Raw genomic sequence first — 17,791 nt, forward strand, 5'->3', positions numbered from 1 at the left:
CAACTTCCTGAGCCAAAACCTTAACTAGTTCTTCACCATAAGTCATATCCGGTTTGATCTCAATTTCTGTCAGTGAAATCACATGAAAGGGTCCTAACCTATATCATCACAACATGGATACATGAAATACATTATGAATCTTTTCCAATTCGGGTGGCAATGCTAAACGGTAGGCTAATGGTCCAAGCCCTTCGGTGATCTCATATGGTTCGATAAATCACGGACTCAAGTTGCCTTTCCGGCCAAATCTCAATACCTTTTTCCATGGAGACACTTCAAGAACACTTTATCTCCAACTTGAAATTCGATCTCATTTCTTTTCAAATCAGCATATGACTTCTCTCTATCCGACGCCGTTTTCAAACAGTCGCGTATCACTTTAACCTTTTCTTCAGTTTCCTTGACTAAATCAACTCTATGAATCTGGCTTTCCTTGAGCTCTACCCAATACAGCGGAGTCTGACACTTCCGACCATACAATACCTTGTAAGGTGCCATTTTTAAACTCGTCTAGAAACTGTTGTTGTAACACCCTTCGTCCGTATCCCTCGCCAGAACAGGGTTCGAGGTGTTACCTGACTTAAACTCAATCAATCACACAAAAATCGTGCCGTAAAATTTCAACCAATTTAAAACTTCTCTTTTCACATGCAATCTGTCCCATATATGGGCTTACGAGGCCCAAAACATACATCTGGGGTGGTTCGGGACCCAATCGAAACTCATGAAAAACTTAGAAAATCTCTTGCATCAAAGCTTCACACGCCCGTGTGCTACTACCATGCATACAAACTTGAAAAACTTAGGTGCAGGGGACACACGGTTGGACAACACGCCCATGAGGGCAGACCGTATGCCATACACGGTCTAGACACACGCCTATGTGTCTACCAGTGTGGACAATTACAAGGCTATTTTCCAAGCCATTTGTCACCCTCGTAACATGTGCACATATACTTATCCAATAACATACAACATGGCATAAATGAGCTCTTAAACATCTACAAACGTTATGCTCAAGTCATTTTATTATGCAATAAATACCATAGAATTTGCTCACATCACAAGAGATAGTATCATACATATATATGAATAAACATTTAGGTCCACAACATCATTAGCCAACATAGGCCAATTCACATGGCCAAAAAACTTTATCAATACAAGCCAACATCTTTGGCTAGATTATAATATCACATACTCAACATTAAAACCCTATACATGCCATAGACTCGAAACACTAGGATTTACTTACACCAATAGCATGAACTCGACAGTGTGATAATATCTCTGATGGCCTCTAACCCGAGCAAACCTGGCAACCCTAGAGAACATAGGAAAGAAGGGGGGTAAGCTTTACGCTTAGTAAGTTCTTAAGAAAACAATTAGCAGCTCATTTATATGTTTTATCAATGTTTACAACATATACTCAAGTTCACAACAAGTTGTTGTCCTGAGCAACAGTCACTAAATTATTTATAACTGGAGCTACGAAACTCCAAATCAATTGACGTTAATTTTCCATGAAAATAGACTCTAAAATTTTAAGAATTTTTGGTTTGGCCAATCAATACCATATTTTTCTTAAAGTTTTCCCTATTTCACTGTTTGACTAATCTGACCACTCTTCACTATGAGTCCAATTTCTCATTGTACAGAATTCAAAATATTTTCTCGTTAACTTCATTTGAAACTAGACTCATTAAGGAGTCTAAGCATATGAACTTTATCTTATAACCATTTTTGTACACATTATAATGATTTTCTAAAAATAGAATAGGGGACCCCAAAGTCATTTGATTTTGTCCCACGCCACTTCAAATATCTCATTATCAGCAATTCTTTTTCTTACACGGTTTCTTTTATAAGAAACTAGACTCATTAAGCTTTAATTACATAATTTATTTAGCTTCTAAATCAACTCCCAAAATTTATGGTGATTTTCCAAAATCATGTTACTGCTGCTGTCCCAAGCAGATTTATTACAAATTTACTCTTTCACACATTCTTTGCATTCATATTATTTAAACATGTATATCACCAATCAATTTCATCACATATCTATACTTTTACTTAAGCATAATCTCAATACAATACATCATGCTCAATGTTTCGCACACAACCATTCAAATTAGCAATTATAAGGTGGTTCTGTACATAGCCCACCCTTATTGATAATTTACGATGGTTTTACCCTTACTCACATATATGACATAGGCATTTTCACCTATGCTTCTCAATTCACATTCGTGATTCAATTCCAATCGATCTAACATGCATAAGTACATATTGCATACCTGGCCAACTTAATGTATTGAACGAATTCAATTGTCGATTTAACACAAGGTCTCATAGTTGAACATAAACATGAAACCATTTCTCATATGTTCGATTCACATCAATCATCAAATTCATTTAATTCACATGTACATAATTAGGTTGTTCGTACCTGAATAATTTACTTTACGGAATGAATCCACATATCGTATTAGCCCATAGTCTTATAGCACCACACTTTTAATAGTTCACTGGCAATTTTCCTATTAGGTAATAACTTGATTTCATCACCGACCATAAGCCTGCTAGACCTTTAAGTCTGAATTCATTCACCGGCATTTCGCCTGCTAGGCTTGAAGCCCGATATCATTTCACCGTATTATAGCCTGCTAAGCTCGAGGCTCGATATTATCTCACCGGCATTATAGCCTGCTAGGCCCGAAGCCCGATATCATTTCACCGGCATTATAGCCTGCTAGGCCTGAAGCCTGTATATCATATTTCGATAAACAATTCACCTGTTTTTTCACACTTTTATAACTTATACTTCAATTACGTATAACTGAAACACATAACTATGACCAAAGATTTTCATCCTTTCAACCACATAGGGTTTAATTTCCACATTGGAACACATATCTTAGTACATCATTTAATAGTATCAAAGTCGACTAGTTATGCTAGTCACATACGGCTCATAACTTTAATTTAATATTCATTCAACACAAAGAACATATGTATATATATACATATATACAATCAAACATTTCATAATTATGATTATTCAACTCTTAAGCATATAACATGATCGAACACAAACACTTAAGAACTTACCTTGGATTTTATCAAATAACTACGGATTGACTAATCGACTAGTTTCGCTTTCCCTTTATCCAAAATTGGCTCCTTATGCTCTTGAGCTTGAATTAAACAAATTTAACTTATTGTTAATCAACTAATCAAGCATGGTATCATGAGTATATTCGGCTTTCACCCATTTTAAACATAGCAATAATCATGCACATTAAAATCAAAATGCAATTAATCCCATACTCAAAAATATACGACACTTCATTTCCATCTACTTATATACACGTATCACATAAGACCATTTCATACTTTCTATCACCTAAATAAACAACAAATTTTCCAATTAATTTCTTAAGTCCACATTCGGCATCTATATCCACAAAATTACATTAGCCGATTACTATAAATCATCTAAACATTTTTCACTTAAATCACACATACATATCATGCTAGCACATAACACCATGATTTTGTCCTAATTTGGACAACCAATAATTTACAGTATTACAGCAGCATATTAATTAGCTAAGCACCATAGATTTTTCCTAATTTGGACAGCCAATAATTTACAGCATTACAGCAGCAAATTAATTAGTAATAAACTATCTTAAGTTCAATTTTAACTCCCTCATGCAGTAACCGAACAGCATGCAAGTTAACTTCCAACATTCGGTCAAAGCATTTAAATAAAAGAATATGCATGCTAAATTTCCAGCATTTGGACAACATTTCAACTTGAAATTTTCCAGCTTTTCACCTTCAATATTTCGAATATTCAAAAGCAAAAAGAAGAGTACAACTAATCAATTAAAATTTTTGAACATAATTCAAGGTATATGTTCAACTGAACATTCATGTTAACTCATAATCAATAAGGTATTAAGTAGAAAATAAAAACATTATTAGCATGCATGCTATCTACATACAACAACCATTCAACTTCCATATATTATCAACCTTCAATAAACAAAACATCAAAAAAAAATCAAAGAAATATAAACATCCATGACCGAATGTCATCTTCATAAATTTACAAAAATTTTGCCATGAGCTAACTTCTATACTTGATGACCACTCCAAATATACAAAGATTTTCAATGAAGGAGCATTAAACATACCTTAATCTATACATTCCCCATAGTCGAATGCCTTAGCTTCATTTTCTCTTCTTTTCTTTATGGTTTTCGGCACTAATTGGGAGAAAGGATGGGTGTAACTTTATTTTTATCACCATTTTCTATTATAAAAATTCATATTTCATCCTATTAATCTATTAAACATTTAATTCTTTAATGTAAAACACATGAAATACCCATCATCCACTAACTATTATAATGCTAAAATAAAATGCATATATTATTTGCACCATACTTAAGTTATAATATAAAATGCACATATTGCTTATCATTCCCATCATGACCGGCCACTACAACTAATGTGGGAAGTTTGACATGCATATCCTCCTATTTTGCACTACAATTTATTTGGCCACTACAAATTAACCTATCACATTTTCAAGAATTTTCTCATAAGTCCTATGTCATAATTTCACTCACAAATGACAAAATCAAAGCATGAAATTTTCACACATGCACTTTCACATATAATAAACACATAATATAACATCTAATTATTTTTGTGACTCAGTTTTGTGGTCCCGAAATCACTTTCTGACTAGGGCCAAATTAGGGATGTCACAGTTGTTGTAGGCGAATTCCACCAATGGCAAGTATTTTTCCCAACTATCCTGAAATTCAAGGACGCAACACCGCAACATGTCTTCAAGAATTTGAATCGTCCACTCAGACTGACCATCAATCTGCGGGTGAAAAGCCATGCTAAAACTCAACTTTGTACCCAAGGCTTCTTGTAGCTTCTTCCAAAATCTTGAAGTGAATCTCGAGTCCCTGTCAAAGACAACCTATATAGGTACCTTGTGTAATCTCACAATTTCAGATACATACAAGTTGGCCAATTTCTCAAGTGAGTAGTCAGCAGTACTGCAATAAATTGAGCCGACTTCGTTAGCCTATCAACCACAACCCAAACAACATCTTTCTTTTTCGGGGTTAACGGCAATCCAATTACAAAATCTATTGTAATTCTATCCCATTTCCATTCGGGGACCATCACATGTTGCAACAAACCTGATGGTACTTGGTGTTCAGCCTTGACTTGTTGACATACTAAGCATTTCGATATAAATTCGGAGATGTCTCTTTTCATGCCATTCCACCAGTACATTTTCTTTAAATCGTTGTACATCTTGGTACTTCCCGGATGAATAGACAAACGGCTATCATGCACATCTTGCAAAATTTTTCGAATAAGCTCGTCATCTCTCAGTACACAGATCCTATCTCTGAACATCAAGCAACTGTCGAGACCAGTCCAAAAATTTGAGTTGGTACCTGACTCGTATTGAGTTCTTTTGGCTTGCAAATCACTATCATTGATCTGGGTTGCACAAATTTCTTGTAGAAACGTTGTTCTGGCTGTTAACTTTGCCAAAACTGAACCATCATCTAACAAGGCCAACTACGTGTTCAAGGCTCTCAAGGCAAACAAGGATTTTCTACTTAGTGCATCTACGACCACATTCGCCTTTCCCGGGTGGTAGTCAATGATCAGTTCATAATCTTTAATCAACTCTAAGCATCTCTTTTGTCTCAGATTCAATTCTTTTTGAGTCATCAAATATTTCAAACTCTTGTGATCGGTGAATACACGACATGTCTCACCATACAAATGGTGTCTCCAAATCTTCAGGGTAAATAATATGGCTACTAGCTCCAAGTCATGTGTTGGAGAATTTTTCTCGTATGGTATCAATTGCCTCGAAGCATAGGCTATCACTTTACCTTCTTGCATCAGTACGCAGCCCAGTCCATTCAAGGATGCATCACTATAAACCACAAATTCTTTTCCCGGCTCAGGTCGTACTAGTACTAGAGCTTTGGTCAGCAATGTCTTCGATCTCTCAAAACTCTGCTGACACTTCTCTAACCATTCAAAATTAACATCTTTTTGTAGCAACCTCGTCAAAGGAGTTGCAACTATTAAAAATCCTTTTACAAAGCGTCGGTAGTAGCCGGCCAAGCCCAAAAAGCTTCTAACCTGAGTTACGTTCTTCGGCAGCTTCAACTCAGATGTCATCACTCGAAACATTGTGTCCCAAAAATCCTACCTCTCGAAGCCAAAACTCACTTTTGCTGAACTTAGCATACAATTCCTTGTCTTGCAAGATCTGTAATACAGTCCTCATATGTTCAGCATGCTCGGACTCATTACGGGAATAGATCAAAATATTGTCAATGAATACCACAACAAATTTTCCCAAGTATGGTCGAAAAATGCGATTCATTAAGTCCATAAACGCATCTGGGGCGTTCGTTAGACCAAAAAGCATGACCAGAAAGTCGAAATAACCATACCTCATCCTGAAAGCGGTCTTAGGCACGTCCGACTCTTTAACTCGCAACTGGTAGTAACGAGATCTCAGATATATTTTTAAAAATACAATGGCTCCTCTCAATTGATCAAACATATCATCAATCCTCGGAAATGGATACTTGTTCTTGATAGTTACCTTGTTAAGTTTTCGGTAGTCTATACATAGTCTTATAGAACCATGTTTCTTCTTTACAAATAATACGAGAGCACCCCAATGCAAAAAGCTCGGTCTTGCAAAACATTTATCCGTCAGTTCTTGTAACTGTGCTTTTAACTCTTTCAGTTCTATTGGCGCCATTCTATATGGATCAATAAAGATAGGAGCTGTCCTAGGCACCAGCTCAATACCAAACTCTATTTCTCTAACAGGAGGTAATCCAAGTAGCTCTTCCAGAAACACATCCGGATAATCGTATACTATCGGTACCGATTCCAACTTCAACTTAGATTCTTTAGTATTCAACATGAAAGCAAGGTAGGCTTCATATCCTTTTCTTATATACCTTTGAGCCATCATTGAGGTAATCACAACTGGCAGAGTATCCAACTCACTTGAATCAATCCGGAGAATCTCACCATCTGAGCATTTCAAATTGATATACTTGCTACCACAATTTACAATTACATCATGCACATCTAACCAATCCATGCCAAGTATTACATCAAACTTATCAAATGGCAATAACATAAGGTTAGTTGGAAAATAATAACCTTGAATCGTCAAAGGACAATTCTTACAAACTTTATCAACTAGGACTGACTTACCTAGAAGGTTCGACACCTTAATCACAAATTTCGTAGGCTCTACAAATATATCCATGCTAGACCCCAATTTCATGTAAATGTATGAATGGGTTGACCTTGGATCAATTAAGGCAACGACACGAGTATTATAGATAGAAAATGTACCCGTGATGACATCGAGAACTGAGGCTTCCTCTCGTACGCGTATTGCTTAAGTTCTTACCGGGGCTTGAGCCTCTGATTTTGCAGTATAGTAACAGTTCGACTACCACTTGCACTTCTAGGATGTCTCAGAGGTCTACCTCAAGAAATAGGAGCATTCGACTGTAGATCTAATTCAACCTCTTTATTAGCTTGCTCCAGGCAGTCTCTGAAAAAATAGTCAAGAGGCCTACATCTAAAACATGTACCACTCTTCATTTAACTCTCTTCGAAGTGAAATTTTTTTGCAGCTTTTACACTTTGACTTTTGATCATCCACACTTCCCACATTAGTTACCATAAGGGAAGAAGACTTCAGGTTATGTCCCTTGGAGCTTCTTGATCTACCCGAATATCCTACTGATGAAGTGGAGCGTTCTTGATGACTTCTTAATTTCTTTGTGGGGAAAGAGTGTGCTCTACCACTAGACCTCTTACTCGAAACTCAAGCTTCTCTCTTAGCTTGATTCCTTTCATTATTTAGCTCTTTGGCCTTCTTGGCCCGGCCAACTAATGTGGAAAATTCTCGTATCTCAAGGATTCTGATCAGTAATTTAATTTCCTCACTCAAGCTTCCTCGAAGCGCTTACACATTTCTGTCTCTAATTGGACCCACTCCGTTGCATACTGGCTTAACCTAATGAATTCCCTTTCGTACTCTAACACAATTTTATTTCCTTGTTTGAGTTCCAGGAACTCCTTTCGCTTCGAGTCTAAAAACCTTTGACTGATGTATTTCTTTTTAAACTCAGCTTGGAAGAACTCCCATGTAATGCCTTCCTTCGGTACCACTGAGGATACCGTCTTCCACCAATAGTATGTTGTATCTTTCAGAAGAGATACAACACACTTCAAGCATTCCTCAGATGTACATGACAATTCATCCAAAACTCGTACAGTGTTCTCGAGCCAGAACTCAACTCGTTCTACATCATCCTCGACCCTAGCCCTAAACTCTTCAGCCCCGTATTTCATAAGTTTATCCACTAGGGCCTTACCAATTCTCACGGGTGCCATACCTTGTGGCACTTCTCTCTCAGGCCGAGCAGGGGGCAGAGGAGCTCGTGGTATATTGGGGCGGTTTCTCAAGTAATCCCCAAACCATTCATCCATCATCTGGAAGAAGGCAGCTCTTGCCTCTTCTCGGCCTTCAGACATAGGTCGTCTACTACTACTGGCAATAGCTCGCTGAACGGAAGCTGGAGCATGGCTCTCAACTCCCTTGAACTCATCTTGAGCTTGATTGGAAGACATTTACTATATTCAAATACAATTAAAAACGATTAGGAGATGTCACACTATCATAACTTGTGTAATGACATGTATAGCTATACTCGATACATGCTACGTTAGTCCTAAAACTGACTAAACCATAGCTCAGATAAAACTAAGTGTAACACCCCTTACCTGTACCTGAGACCGAGACAAGGTACGAGGCATTACCAGACACATACTCGAACACTTTCAGAAAACATGATTTATAAAATTTTATTCAATCTAAAACCGATCAAACAACATCATAGTGTTCCAATTATGGACCTACAAGGTCCAAAAAATACATTAAAAGCGATCCGGGATTGAACCGAGAACTATAGAAAATTTTAGTAAAATTCCTAGGGTTATGCCTCACACGTCCATGTGGAGGTAAATGTAACACCCCGCACCCGAGACCGTTGCCGGAGTCGAACACGAGGTGCTAACAGACATAATTCATTTATTTTCACAGTCCATTTTAAAAATTTCCAGACAAGCTGGCTAACTGCGTCACTGTCACCTTAAAAATCATATCTCGAGTTCCGAAGCTCGAAAACTGATTCCGTAAGTTTTCCCTGAAACTAGACTCTTATATCCATCTACAAATTGTTTTCTAGAATTTTTGATTGGGCCAATTAGTACAGTTTATTAGTTAAAGTCTCCCCTGTTTCAGGGTTCGACTGCTCTGACCTTCATGCATTACGACTTATATATCTTCCTATACAGGGCTTCATTACTTATGCCATTTGTTTCTAAAGAAACTAGACTCGAAAAGGAATCTTTAAATATAGGGCATGACTTCTAATTATCTCTGGTTAATTTATAGTGAATTTTCAAAGTCGGAATAGGGGATCCAGAAATCACTCTAGCCCTGTTCCACGAAAACTTAAATATCTCTTAAAATACGACTCATATGATCGTTTCGTTTCTTCCATATGAAAGTAGATTCATCAAGGTTAGATTACATAATTTATTCACTATTGAATTCCATTCCTACTATTTTTAGTGATTTTTCAAATCCACACCACTGCTGCTGTCAGCATATGTTTTTAAGGTAAACTTTACCGATTTCATGGTTTTCCATGAATCAACTAGAATTTGTCATACAAAGCACCAAAATGATCATGATTAACCATTCCAATGGCTAATCGTTACCAAACATTTCCATACCTTTCAATGAACAACATACAAAACGATTATAATGCTATGCTCAAAGTGTATATAAGCCATTTTCACATGGCTATCCAAATTTATACAAAACCAAAGGGTACATGACCAACAACAAAAAGGGTAGTCCTATACATGCCATTTTCAGAGTTCAACCAAAAGTGTACCAAAAGGGCTTTGATAGTGTGGACGACTTCGAATTCGACAATCCCGAGTCCGATAGCTAACGAACCAAAATCTATAAAACAAAGAATCAAAGAAACGGAATAAGCATTTAATGCTTAGTAAGTTTTGAGCAATGAAATTAGGCACAATTGAAGTATAGCATTCATATGACATACGGATAATTTCATATACACACATTCTCAAAATCATACCTACTTCACATTACCAACCCTTATACTCATACATAAAAGATCAACTTAACCAAAAGTCGGAAGCTCATTAAACGACTGAGCGAATACTATTTAAAAGGGATCAACAATCCAATGCATATACGAAACGTACCTCATCGTTGGGATTTTACGAGCATATTAATTGAAATTATTACAGCAAGATCGCTCATTCCCAAACCAAGTACCTTCGGGATTTAACCGGATATAGCTACTCGCTCAAATGTCTTCGGGGCTAGCCCGGTTATAGTAACTCGCACAAATGCCTTCGGGACTTAGCCCGGTTATAGTAACTCGCACAAATGCCTTCGGGACTTAGCCCGGATATACTAACTCGCACAAATGCCTTCGGGACTTAGCCCGGATATAGTAACCTGCACAAATGCCTTCGGGCTTAGCCCGAAATTAGTCACTAGCACAAATGCCTTCGGGACTTAGCTCGGTTATCATCCGAATATCCATGCACATATCAATAAATCATGACACATCTATATTTCATTTTCATAACTAGAATTCAAACACAAGTCACTTATCAAGCATTATCATTTTCGGCTCAATAGCTACATACAAGGAGCATGATTTTGATTTACTTAAAACATGATCTAATCGAATCATAATCTAAGATCCATTACTCAAAAACTTACCTCGGATGTTGTCGAACGATTTCGGCGGCTATTCGATCACTTTTTCCTTTCCCTTATCCAACTTTGGTCCTCTAAGCTCTTGAGCTAATTCAAACAAATTTAACTTATTAAAGTCTCATTATGCTAGCTTATGGCCGAATATGACAAGGAGTTTGATAGGTCATATGGCCACCTTTAGCTCAAATACAAAATGGTCATACGCATTTTTAATCACATTGAGCAATTTAATACAATTAATCTAACATTTCCTCATGTCCACCTTTATGACCGAATACACACATCATTAACCTAATATCAATTAACTAAGCACTTTAACAAATTCTCCTTGAGCCGATTATCTAAGTCAAGATAGATTCATCATTATGCTTGCCTATAACCGAATACATGCAACACCAATCTATCTATTCATTCATGTGTGCATCTTATTTAAGCATGTATATCTACAACTGAATTCATCATATAAATATCTATGAATTCACTCAAACAATCTCAATACCACACATGGTGCTCAAACCATTTTTCAAATTCAAAACTCGGCTAGTACACATATATACACTAGCAATCAAACACTAACATTTGCACTTCACCTTACTACCATTTATCTCTTCTATTTACTACCATGGCCGAATGCTATAACCCAAGCCTCACATATTGTTTCCCCAAGGCCCTTCAATGACCACATCCGGCACCCCTTAGGAACAACCCAATTTCAACCTTCAAGAAGGAAGAAAAATATATGTACTAAGAGCTTCAAACTACTTGGCCGAATATCAAACCTCCAATCAATCAAAATTTAATCCATGAAATGAATAGAACTTGAACTAACCACCTTCTTTATACATAAATTTCCAAGAATTTCAAGATACTTACCTCTTCCTAATCCTCATCCAAACCGAACATGAAGCAAGAGAACTCCTTTCTTCTTCCTTTGATTTTTCAGTCAAGAAGAACAAAGAAGATGAAGCCTTTTTCTTTTTTTTTTCTTCTAGGTACGGCAAAAGGGGGGGAGCAAGGATGAAACAACTTTGGTTTCTCCTCCCACTCCCCTCATATTTTATTGTTCTTCCCACAACATGTTATAACAAATTGTTTATAATATGTTTTACCCATCACATTTTGTCTATCCTCAATGTCATGGCCGGCCACTACTAATTAAGTGGGGAAATTGACATGCAAGTCCACCCTTTTGATTTCATGCACTAATTGATCCTTATAGATTAACCTATCACATTTCAAAAGTGTCACACATAAGTCCTATTAACTAAATTCACATGCAATTAACTAAATCGAAGCTTAAAACTTTCACACATTCATATTCATATATTTTAGACAATAATTATCATATTCAAATAATTTGGTGACTCGGTTTAGCGGTCCCGAAACCGCTTTCCGACTAGGGTCACTTTAGGGCTGTCACAGTAAAGCACATGCCCATGTGATTGGGGACACACCCATGTCCCTCACCCGTGTTGAATTATCTAGATTTAATTTTCATTTCGAACCTATAGAGGTTTCCACACGGCCAAGCAGATGCTTGTGTCCTTGGCCCATGTCCCTCACACAACCTAGACATGCCCCTGTCGTCTCTCGTGTCCAAAAACCTAGACATTCTATTTATGACATCATCAGTCATTTTGAGGCACACGGCCAAGGCACATGCCCATGTGCTAGGCTGTGTCCTCCACACAATTGAGACACACGGTCTTGTCTCTGCCCATGTATTTACCTACCATGCAAATTGACCTAAAATTTTAGGTGCAGGGGACACACGGCCAGGCAGCACGCCCATGGGGGCTGACCGTGTGTCACAACGTTCTAGACACATGCCCGTGTGTCTACCCATGTGGACCTTTTTAGGGCTATTTTCCAAGCCTTTAGTCACCCTCTATCATCCATACACACTTAAAGACTTCAATGGTATTTAGCATAGCCTCATTATACTCTTAAACAACCTTGGCATGACTCATCGCATGTTAGCCTCATCTCATCAACTTAGTACATGCTAAAATTATCCTTTTCATATGAGGAATTAACGTAGCGGATTTTATATTTTACACTTAGGCCATATTATAACCATATACCATTGTATGCTATGACCACTCTCAAATTATTAGGTCTCATTTCAAGCATCCATTCATGATAAACCTCGTCACCATATCTCATTAATCATTTAAACATAAACATGCATCATTAGTCGGTTTACAACTTACATCAATATGAGCCACATCTCATGGCCATATACAAAAAAATAAGTATACCATTTAAACCCTTACATTGGCTAGCCAAATGACACATATAACAAAATAACCAAAAGCCCTAGACATGCCATTAAACAAAATAAAAGTATCTATATACCGAAGCGAAATAAGACGATAGTGTGTTGACTCTCCAACCATCTTCCAATCTTCACGAGTCCACGAGCTCTGTAAGATAGGGAAAAGAGGAGGGGGTAAGCATTTATATGCTTAGTGTCTGGATAACTGGAAAGTAAACTTACCTGTTAATTAGCATACAATCATATTTAGGCAATAATTCCAACAAGCATGAAATGGTTTCTCTATCACATGCACTTAATCATCAAGTTTGTCTCATAACAATACATCATGTTATTAGTCTTAGATGAGCTCATCAATTCAATATTTCCATTCTTTATTTCTCATGTTAATCCCGTTGAATTTCTCGGAAATCTCGATGAATAGCCCATAACCGTCAAGTCATACAAGTGATCATCTCAAGAACGCACTTCCGCGAACCTTACAATTTACAACGGGATTACCAGTCCAAGCTAAATCCCTTGTAGTAATAACTCTTACAGTAATATCGAGATTACCAGTCTAGGCTAAATCCCTTTTTACGACAATTTCTCTTATAAGCTCGGATCTGAATTTCCAGTCCAGGCTAAATTCAGTCCTCAATCGGATTACCCGTTTAGGCTGAATCCTTATTGTACCCATATTCTTCGGAAGCCTCGATCACTCAAGGAACACCCGTCCGGGGTAGATCCTTTCTATTTTGAGATCATCGGATTACCCGTCTAGGCTAAATCCTTTTCTGCAACACATGCAGGAACTCATGTCATGTAAGCCATAATTTATCCATTGGATTTCCCTTTCTATTTCAACTGGGACATTTATCATCCTTTTCAATTACACCACCACGTTTCATGGATTTTCATGAAATGAATATCTAATTTTTCACACATTCAAGAAAATACATATTTAAGTATATTAAGAGTTTAGTTTAGGTTATACGAACTTACCTGGTAGTCGTTTCGGATTCGTGTCTCGGTTATTTCGAAACCTTTCGTTTTCCACGGTCGACCTCCGGAATTGGTTCCTCGGGGTTATTGAGCTTGAAATGTTGGAAAATCCTAGCTATGGAGACTCTTTCAAATTCGGTAGCATGGAGAAGAAAATGAGTGAATGTTTGCTTGATTTTCCCTTTTTATTTTATTAATTAACTAAATGACCAAAATATCCTTCCTTACTAACCTTTCCAAATTTTCCATGCATGTCCATTTTTGTCCACAAACATAGAAATTTGGTAAATTACTCTTTAAGGACCTCTAATTAACATTCCAAAGCTTCTAGAACCCAAGTTTTGCAACTTATTCAATTTGGTCCTTAATTTCCAATTAGACATATTACACATAGAATTTCTTCATGAAACTTTAACACATGCATATTTTCATATCCTAGACCTCAGAATGATCATGAAATAATTATTTTAATGTCGGATTTGTGGTTCCGAAACTACTATTCCTACTAGGCCCTATTTCGAGATGTTACACTCCCCCTTGGGAATTTTCGTCCCTGAAAATCTTACCAGAAAATATGTTAGGGTACTATTTTCTCATAGCTTCCTCGGGTTCCCACATAGCCTCTTCAATACCGTGAAGTTTCCAAAGAACTTTCACTAAATCTATGCTTTTGTTTCTTAACTCTTTAATCTCTCTAGCCAAAATTCTGATCAGTTCTTCGTTATACGACATGTCAAGCTGAATCTCAACCTCTGTCGGAGAAATTATATGCGAAGGATTTGATCTGTACAGTCGTATACATGAAACACATTATAAATCCTTTCCAATTCTGACGGTAATTTATGTCGATATGCCACTGGCCCTATTCTCTCTATAATTTCATACGGCCGAATAAACCATAGACTCAATTTCCCTTTGTGACCAAATCGAAGAATCTTCTTCCACGGTGATAATTTCAAAAACATTTTATTTCCTATTTGAAATTCAATATCTTACTTTTCAAATCTGCAATTGATTTCTATTGAACTGAAGCTACTTTTAAATAGTCGCAAATTACTTTCACTTTCTCTTCGGTCTCTCTGATCAAATCAATCCTATGAATCTTTTTCTCACTAAACCAAGTCCAGTGCAACAAAGTTCGGCATTTACGACCATATAAAGTTTCATAGGTGCCATCTTTATGCTTGATTGATAACTATTATTATGCGCGAATTCCACCAATGGAAAATATTTTTCCTAGTTTCCTTCAAACTCTAAAACACAATAATGAAGCATATCTTTGAGAATTTGAATCACTCTATCAGACTGACCATCGGTTTGAGGATGAAATGCAATGCTAAAATTGAATCAGTACCCAAAGCCTTTTCAATTTCTTCCAAAATTTTAATGTAAACCGCGGATATCTATTCGAAATAATGGAGATCTGACAATCTCTAAAATGTATAACTCAACTAATCTATCAAGTGAAAAATATGTACGTAATAGAATGAAATGTACAAATTTCGTCAAACGATCAACAACAACCCAGATAACATTTTTCTTTTTCATAGATAAGGGTAATTCCAATACGAAATCCGTCGTAACTCTATCCCACTTCCACTCAGGTATCATTACTGGCTGTAATAATCCCCAAGGCACTTGACGTTCGACTTTAACCTGTTGACAAATCAAACATCTTGACACAAATTCAGAAATGTCACGTTTCAAACCCAACCACCAGTAAATCTGTTTCAGATCATTGTACACCAAATCAAGCATCATTGCTTGTTGTAGCTCAAAAATCTTCAGCCCCATATTTTCTAATCTTATCGACTGCTGGTCTACTTAACTGAACCGGATTCACTGGTGGCATCACAGGAGTTTGAGGAGAATTAACCGGGGGTGGAGGTTGTTACACAGCCAGATTGGTTCTAATATATTGGGTGAACGAACCATTCATCATCTAATAGAAGGCTTGTCTAGCCTCACCATCACAACTACTCGTAGCCAGTCGAGAATCAGATTACGCCGTCCCTAGCGAGGGAGCAGGCGCATTGCTTTCAGCATTGTCCGCTATGGCACTTTTGGGATCCATTTGCTATATAAAAGGACATTTCAATATTAGGATTCATCACACTATCGCAATTCATAAATATGGCATGTATAGCTAGACTTACATATGCTATGGTAGTCCTAGAACCGACTAAACCATAGCTCTAATACCAATAAAATATAACACCACTAACCCGTATCTATCGCCAGACTAGGGTTAAGAGGAACTTCTGGACAAATCGGAACGTTTGACAAATAAATTCATAAGCATCATTCAAACATATTCATATATCATTACAAAGTCCCTTACTTAGGTCAACGAGACCTTAAAAATGCTTTAGAAAGGGGTCGGACTAAACCGAATACATACAGAATTTTTCTAAACTTAAACATTTTTCAAAGTTGTACAGGTCACACGCCCATGTGAACAGACTGTGTGCCTCACACGGCTTTAGACACGACCGTGTGTCTAGACCGTGTCAAAATAAGGCATACATACTGACTTGTCCACACGGCCACAAGACACGCCCGTGTGCTAGGTCGTGTGAAAATTAGGGAGGCTACTAACTTGGACACACGGCTAACCACACGCCCATATGCCAACCTATGTCTCACACACGACCAATAGACACGCCCGTGTGTCTAGGCCGTGTCAAAACTAGAGGGTATACTACCTTTAATTTTGTAGGGTACCCCAGGGGACACATGGCCATGTAACGTGACCATGTGTTGTACACGGCTGAGATACACGCCCGTGTCTCTGCCTATATAGACAAAAATAGGCCACTTGAATAGCCAATTTGCAACGCCAATTGGATCAAATCTACAAGCACCAAACCAAGCATATTTGCACAACATTTTATGACCAATTCACAACCAAAACATAAGCCTTTCATAACATAACATTGCCAACCAAATTTTCATCTCAATACATCAACCAAATCATAACAAATCTAAAATAAAATCATACTAAACATAAGTTTCAATTTCATGATCAAACCTTATCAACCTTTACCATTTCTTTTATCCAACTAAAACATATCAAATATAAAATATTGCATCACATATCTTATACCAAGACCATGACATATCCACAACCATACCAAGCCATATCACATGGCTAAATATATACATCACAAAACATAATCCCAAAACTTCTAGCCTATACATGCCATACTTTAATATATATACATTTTCAAAGTACCAAAATGAGGTTCCCAAGCTCACAGTATCTTTGATATCTATAAAACAATGCAAACACATACACAAAGTAGGCTTTCAAAAGCTCAGTAAGTTCATACCGAAATCATCAATAGTATATAAAATATGAAACAACAACACATAAGTACTTATAAATTCTCAATTCATCTAACAGTTTCATGCCAACACCGTCCATATGTTTACACCAATTCAATAAACTTTATATGCAAAATACCATCTACCACATAGGTATTATACTTACCTGAACATTCCCGTATTCATTCATTTTCATTCTCACCTCTTGTTAGGATATTTTAAGACTTCCCGTAGATTATCAATGCTTTAAACATCTGCACACT

This window comes from Gossypium hirsutum, chromosome A08 (genome assembly GCF_007990345.1).
Source record: "Gossypium hirsutum isolate 1008001.06 chromosome A08, Gossypium_hirsutum_v2.1, whole genome shotgun sequence".
NCBI lineage: Eukaryota > Viridiplantae > Streptophyta > Magnoliopsida > Malvales > Malvaceae > Gossypium > Gossypium hirsutum.